The sequence below is a fragment of the Tamandua tetradactyla genome, chromosome X (genome assembly GCF_023851605.1).
Source record: "Tamandua tetradactyla isolate mTamTet1 chromosome X, mTamTet1.pri, whole genome shotgun sequence".
In the NCBI taxonomy this organism is placed as follows: Eukaryota; Metazoa; Chordata; class Mammalia; order Pilosa; family Myrmecophagidae; genus Tamandua; species Tamandua tetradactyla.
In genome coordinates, this window is record NC_135353.1 from 9,665,799 (window position 1) to 9,673,985 (window position 8,187).

At 36.0% G+C, this 8,187-nt stretch overlaps 1 non-coding gene across 1 annotated transcript; it reads left to right on the forward strand.

Moving 5' to 3' along the window:
- The first annotated feature begins 2,215 nt into the window (after nucleotides 1-2,215).
- On the forward strand, nucleotides 2,216-2,350 carry LOC143672363 (small nucleolar RNA SNORA9). Its single transcript, XR_013169817.1, has one exon. It is a non-coding gene; the product is annotated as a small nucleolar RNA SNORA9 (small nucleolar RNA).
- The last annotated feature ends 5,837 nt before the right edge of the window (nucleotides 2,351-8,187 follow it).

The following is an 8,187-nucleotide window of genomic DNA, read 5'->3' on the forward strand; positions in this document are numbered from 1 at the left end:
TGTAGTATTGTTATTATGGTTTAGTTTTAAATTAAACTGAAGTTTTAAAAACTCCATTATTATTTATTCTTTGATATATGGACTATTTAGAAGAGTATTTCTTAATCTTAAAACATATGGGTATTTTCTAGTTTTTTAAATAACTTATTCCTTCCTTAATTGCCCTGTAATCAGAGAATGTACTATAAGATTTCAGTGCTTTAAAATTTGTTGAGACTTACTTTATAGCTCATTAAATCATATTTTTCTTGGTAAAACATTCTACATTATCCTGAGGTGAATGTATATTTTGAAGTCTTTTTTTAATGTAGTGATCTAAATATTTCCACTAGGTTGTTTTATTTATGATGTTGCTGATATGTTTCTGCATTCTTTCCTGATGATTATCAATTACTGAAGGTGGCATGTAAAATATTCTCGCATAATTATAGCTCTCTCTTTTCTTTATAGCTGTCAGTTTTTTATTTATATATTTTTAGGTAAAGACATTGTTTTAAATACTAGCCAGTGAGCTTTTCTATGGAGCTCTCTAATACCTATGAATTGGAAATGTTTCTTTCATTTAAAATGTTTCTTTCATTTAAAATACTTATACTTTAAATGTTTCTTTCATTTAAAATACTGCTCATTTTTGCTTCTTGGGTAGAATGAATCTTCATTGTGGCATTGACTCAAACGCTTGAGTCACAGACACTCTTTCTGATGCCCACTCAAGGAAATTAGCACAACTCTTTCTGGTTTGAATTGAGGACTTGAGGATGAGGATGAGCAGACCTGGGAGATTCAAGGTAAAGTTGGGTGTTTGTCCTCACTTATGGTGAACCAATCCTTTCAGATCAACCACACACCAGGAGATATCCCAGATCTCTTAGAAGAAGACAGAAATTTAGCCTCAGAAAGCATGAGAAACAAGCCAATTACTTGTAGGATAAATGGAAAATGAGGGTGGTTATTTATACAACTAAATAATATGTGGGCATTTAAAACTTTTATTTTGAACAATGAGGTGGGAAAGAATTAAAGCTGGGGTCTATTTCACCCTACAGTCATCTCCACTGGTTCTAGTCTCCTTTGCTGGTTAAGTTCTAGGGCCAACAGGTAAAGGGTAAAGTTTAGTCCAGCTGATTTGATTATCATGTTGTAAACTTACACCTTTGAGTTTATCTTATTCTAAACTCTTTTTGGGCTGTCATGTGAACACAACCAAGGTATTCCCCCAAGGAAACATATGACTCCTATTTAAGGATTTCCTTATCAACTAGTTGTGATTTGTGTCTATTTGACCAAATTGTAAGGCAAGACTTTTTCAAAAATACATTTTTTAATTAAAATAAGTATATGCCTATGGCCAAAATTTTGCAAATACAAGTGAACATACGAAAGAAGAAATACATAAATGATAGTTTCACACCCCTGAGTAAATTACTGTTACATGTTGGTACAGTTTTTTTCAGTCTTTTGTGTGCATGTGTATGTGTATGCACGTGTTTTCTGTGTTTTGGATATTAATATGTAAGCAATTTTATATCTTGCTTTTTTACTTAATTTTTTATCATATGCATTTTACCATGCATTAAATGAATACACCATAATGCAATTACTTTTCTATTATTGAATATTTATACTGTTTCTAATATTTTACTATTATTAATAATTATATACATATAAACATATATGTGTGTGTGTGTGTGTTCTGTCTCTAATTACTTCCTTAATATAGAGTTCTAGAGATGGAATTATTGAGTCAACAGGTATATAGATTTTATTATAAATACCTTTGATATATATTGCTGAAATGCTGTCCAGAAGGCCTATGGTCATGATTTGAACTCTTGTCAATAATGTATGACAGTAACTATTCTTTTGCCCCCTAAGAGGTCTGGGACACTGTCCAATAGAAATACAAAACGAGCCACATCTGTAATTTAACATTTTCTAGTAGCCTTTTTAAAAAAAGTAAAAAGAAGCAGTTGAATTCAATTTAATAATGTATTTTGTTTACTCAAACTTATCTGAAATATTATCATTTTAACATATAATCAATATTAAAATTATTAATGAGATATTTAAATCATTTCTGTACTAAGTCTTCATATTCCAGTGGGTGTTTACCACTTTTAGCACATCTCAATTTGGACTTGCCACATTTCCAGTGGCTAGTCACTACCATATTGGACAACACAGCTATAAAATATTGCTTTAAAAATTATTGCCTTTGCAAGCCTCCAGCGTGCTTGGGTCTGGGGTGACCCTGTGCGTTCCTACAGTGCTTGCAAGAACATCTTCGAAATGGTTTGAGGCCTTGCTCTGCTCCACCTACGGAGCAAGGTTACAGAAATTTCACACAATTCCTGCCCCTTCCGGACTTTTGTGTGCTGGGCATTGTGTCTGCACTGTCTGATGTAGTCTCTTTCCACATGTAGCTTGATTAAAGCTAAATACAATTTAAAATTCAATTTTTCATCCACATCAACCAAATTTCAGGTACTCGGTAGCCACACAAAGTTCTTTTGGATGGTGCTGGCATAAAAGGTGCAGGTGCTGAACCTTGGGCTCTGGTGCGGCTCCTGTTTGGAAACATTTCTCTGAGCTATGATGTCTCCCCACCGTGGCACATAACACACTGATGTCTACCACTCCTCTGGTGTTTGAGCAACAAATTTCCACAATGCCAGAACTGGAAGATACTTGAAAGGTTGCCCCTTGAGTGGCTGTCGTGCTAGTCCATGAAATCCATGCAATGGTTTGTCCATGTTTACTACTTTGGGAGCGAGGAACCATGCTGAGGATCGGGACTCATGGCCCCTCTGACATCTCCTGGATGAGAAATAAGGGATATTTAATAAATGTGATTTTAAAGTTGTGAAAAAAAATTATTGCCAATTTGATAGGTGAAAAATAGCATTTCCATGTTGTTGCTGTTGTTTTTTGACACGGGCAGGCACTGGGAATTGAACTCGGATCTTCGGCATGGCAGGCGAGAACTCTGCTACTGAGTCACTATTGCCCACCCTCCATATTGTTTTGAATTGCAGTTCAAATAACTAGCAAATCTAAATAGTTTTGCACATGGGTCTTAATGTGTATGAGTTATCTCTACATTAAGCTGTTAACCCTTTTTCTGCCATAGCTGTAAAAAACATTCTTCTCTTTTTTTGGTATTTTCCCAATTATTAGTACTAAATTTTAAAATTTCTATGAAATAAAATGTATGTATTTTTATTTGTGATTTCTTTCATTGCTTATATTTTTAGGAAGTCTTTTCCCATTCCAGGACAGTTAAGTATTCACTTATGATTTTTATGGTTTCAGGCTTTTAAAAATTTTAGTTTAATCCTTTAATCCACCAGAATTTTATTCTGGCTCATGACATGAAATGAGGAAGAAAAGTTAGTTTAGTTTGCTCCCAAAAAGGTAATTTTCCCAAGGCCATATGTTGAATAATCCAGTCTCTTTCTCTTTGATTTGGGATAATTCCCTCACTATATGTTAAAATCATGCATGTATGCAGGTCCATATCAGGCCCTCTGATCTTTTACCTTAATATTTCTTTGATTTCTAGACTATTAATCAAACATTTTAGTTATTATAAATTGTAATAAATTTGAGTAATTTGCAAAGTTTCCTGTTTGCTTTTTCTTTCTATTTTTCAAATATTTCATGCATACTCTTGCTCGATATTTCTTCCAGATAAAATTTAAAACAACTTTGGAGAGTTCCAAACAATCCTACTAGTAATTTTTCTCATTGGTATTATGACTAGAAATATTTTTACTGTGTATCATTTTGGGAACAATCTCCTTTTTCCTAATAGTCACCTTTTCCATCCAGATACATGGTTCTTCTCTACATTATTCAAATCCTTTATATTTTTCAGCAATACTTTACAGCTTTATTCATATAATTTCCTTACCTTTTCTGTTAAGACAATTTGCAGATTGCTCAGATCTTCTACTTGGATATTTCTATCCCTAGGGAACTCTTGATTTTGGTATACTTATCTTTCAACTAAACATTATGTGGGACTTACACTATTTGGGTGGAAAGAAACTAATAAGTAAAGAAAACCACTAACTCAAAGAGTGACTTACCATTAGTAAAGGATATAAAAAGGGAATGTTATTAGACTTTAAGTCAACGATAAAAATCTCCTGAACGTTATACATTTTGCCCCTCTGTACTCTCTGAGAATAAGTTCTGAGTTATAGCACATTTTGCTTTTAAACTTTACCTTCTAATCAGAAGCTTTTCAACATTCCTTTGCCCTGTACTTCTGACCCAGCTTCGCTGAGCTGAGTTTTATGTCTCTTAGGAACCACAGTTGCCTTTTCATTTCACTAACTGATTACTTTGTTTATTTGAAGGCTGTTTTTCTTTTTTTTTTTCCCTGCTGCAGCACTCTTGAGTTCTTCCTGTGCTTTCTCACCACCTGATTCAATTTTGACTAGATTCAAAACAGAGAACATGGCAAAGGTCCAAGCCGCCCATCCTGTATTTTTCTTCATCAGTGAAAGGGCTTGATCAAGAGGTAGAAATGTGGGGCTGCTGGTCTGCATTCAGCCCACAGCACCCCTCAACTCCTCTCTCTGCCACTGTGCCTCCCCCCTCTTTTCTGCCCCCACTCACGGCCTCCGCCTGTGCTCCTAACTGGTTCTCTCACCACAAGATAGGTTTACCAAACCTTTCAGCTTCTGTTAAAGCAATCAAGCAAGTCTGTTGCTGACAAGTGTTTTACATATTTTTCTTTAAGTAAAAAATCTTTTTAAACATAAGTGATTTTGAACAGTTAAGCAGCAATTTAACAGTGACTTCGTTAAATTCTGCCTCTCCGTCAAGTTTTTCTTCAGGTCGGGGATTTACACGTGACAATTGGTTCAAATCACTGAATAATTTATCTCTGAAAAATATATTCTATGGCATTTTAGTTTAAGGGGCAGTAAATTCAATGAGTCAGTTATATTAATTGAAAATGCTCTATGGAAATATACATAGAGACATATTACACAATAGCTTCTTGATAAGCTTGCATTGAAATTTTGTGAGAAAACGTTTGGCAAAATGCCCTGGTTTTGTCTGGTGTTTATCCTAAATTCCTTACATAGGCTTAGCATTTTTGAAGCATCTGCTATATTTCACAAGAATTTATGGTATTATAGGAGTTGGTTGGAGAGTGGGAAATATATTATTTTAGAAACTATGCAATCCCAGAAATTTCATCATTACCATCCAAAAGTACTAATGTTGTCTCTACTGGGATGTGCATATACAAGCTCATGGGGAATTCTAATCTAAAAGTAAGAGTGACCTGACGTTTTAACACATTTATAACAAAACACTAATGTTTCTTTCAGGTTTTTTTTATTAGCACCTCCACGAATTTACTAAATACTGAAATTCGTGCGACATTGTGCCCATTTATTTAAACAATTAGTCTTGACCTTTCCACCAAAATCTGGTCTTTATATGTCTGGAGGGGGCCTAACTGTTTAAAAATTAAACCAGGGACCTGATCATAAGGGTTGGTTCACTATGCTTTTTCTATTGGGAATCTAGTATCAAATTTCCTCAGGACTACGGTAGAACTATATGTATCAAAGGTACCCAAGAGTGAGAAACTACCTCCACTGTAGCAAATAGTCCAGTCTAGAAGTAAATTACAAAGCAGCCTCTATATTTTCTATGCAAAGGAACGTGCAATTTTTCATTTCATACACCATTTACACCATGATGCAGTGATTCTACAAAATCACTAGACTTTAAAAAGAACAAATGAGACAGAAATATTCCTTTGCCAGTTTTAAATGTTCTACAGGGTGTGCTGCAGTGCATAAGGGTGGGAATGTTGCTATACATTTCATTTTATTGCCCTATATTTAAGGAAAAGATCACAGTAAGAAATAAGGGTGTGCTGGAAACATAATTTTTGTTGTAAAGTCTGAACAATAAAAGTCCTTTATTGGGAGAACCGAAGATACACCTTAACTCTAAATAAATCTATCTTGTGTGAGAGAGAATCCAGGGCATTTTTTTTCAAAGCCAAACAGAATTAGTAAAAGTGTGGCCAATAAATTCAGTTGGTACATTTGAAAGTACTTAATCTGCTTAACCCTCAAAAGTTAGGAGTATGTGTCAGCAATTTTACCCAGTTCCTGTATTTTATTGTATTAATCGAACTTCTGCTTGAAAAATAACTGGAATTGCTGAAGATATTTTGGTAAAAATTTTACAGGTATAATTATGCAGTGGCATTAAATTTGGGGACTGTCCATTTGGTTATCCAGTGCCATGCTAGTTTCCACTCAATTAAATAATTTCATTGTTATTTTTTAGTTCAAATTTTTAGTATGTAAAACATTCACAATGCAAAAAATAAAAAATAAACACATAAAATCAGGGACTCCAGTGAAAAATAAGTTACTTTCCCTCCCCAATCTCCCAGTCCCCTTTTCCAGCCCCTAAAGGAAACACTGTCACTGGTTTCTTGGGAATCCTTGCACAGATAAGCTATGTTTATGGAAGTATATATGCACATATGTTTGCATTTATTCACTTTAATTATTATTGTTATTTATTTATTTTTGCAAGGGCAGGCTCCGGGAATCGAACCCGGGTCTACAGCATGGCAGGTGAGAATTCTGCGTGCTGAGCCATTGTGGCCTGCCCCACATTAATTTTTATACAAATGGTACGTGCGCACATACACACTGTTCTGCACCTTGCTTATTTCATTAAACACCATGACTAGAGATCATAACTATCTCTGTGAGTTATTTTTAGTGGCTACTTAATATTCCCCTTTTTGACCTAATCTCGTATTGATAGATGTTAGGTTATTTCAAGTCTTTGGCCATTATGAATAATATTTAGTGAATGACCTTGTACAACCCCTTTGTACATCTGTGGGAAAAATTTCTAAAAGGGGAATTGCTGGGTCAAATTGTTTACAGCAGTTTACATATTGATTAATATTGTCAAATTCTTTCCATATATGCACTTATACTAACAATTTATGAGTATTTACGGGACTGTTTCCGTACATGCTAGTCAACACAGTGCATAAATAACTTTTTAAATCTTTGCTAATCTGATGGAGGAAAAGCAGTATATAGTAATTACCTTTTTTTTTTTACATGGGCAGGCACTGGGAATTGAACCCAGGTCCTCCGGCTTGGCAGGCAAGCATTCTTACCTGCTGAGCCACTGTGGCCCACCCTATAGTAATTACTTTTCATCTCTTTAATAATGAATGAAACTGAAGAGGTGGGGTAAGATGGGGCATAGTGAGGTGTGGAATTTAGTTCGTACTCCAGAGCGACTAGTAAATAGCCAGGAACTGTACAGAACAACTGCTAGGGGGACATGGGTGACTGGACATACAGCATACACCAGTCTGGACCAGGTGGAATGGCTAAGACCCCACACAGGTCTGCAACTACCTCAAGTCATGGAGGCCCAGCACCGGTCCCTCACAGACATGGCAGGCTGGTACCTGGAGGAGAAAGGAAACAGACTTTACCAGCAACAAGGGCTTAGTTCAGCCAAGCTCAAACTGTGGAATTAATTAACAAATTCTGACTACTGAAAATAGGCCACCATCACATATAAACTTGGATTAAGCACTAGAGGAACTAGGAGCTTTTGCCCTAGCAAAGAGAGGGCAGGGTTGAAGGAAAAAAAACAGAGGCTTTTTGGGTTGGACAACACAAAATACTGGAAAGGGGCCGGACCCCAAGAAAATGGGGCACATGGAGCTTGGAGATACATAGAACCATGTACCAACTCAAGCTCTTGATTGACAAACCAGAGGAGCAGGGATCTAGCTCTGAAAAGGCTTTTCTGATTATTTTCTTGTTTTACTCCTTAACAGCTCATTAGATAGAACTGTAAGCACTCTCAGGTTCCAGCACTGCCCCAGGCAAGGGTGGAACTAAGGCAAGTCTGAGAGACAAACTGGTCAGATGAAAGGAGCTAATTCCCTAAAGGGCATATCTTCCCTAAGAAAATGGAGTTGATGCCCAGTTTAGGTGGAATCCCTCCTTCAAGGAAATCAAGCCCCAGGGGCTGGAAAACAGAAGCAATCAAAGCCTGTCTGCTACATCACCTCTGTCTCAACCATGTCACTGGCAGGAAGAGTCTGCTAAGATTAAAGGCACCACATCACTTTAAACTGGTGGGAAGCTGGAGGCA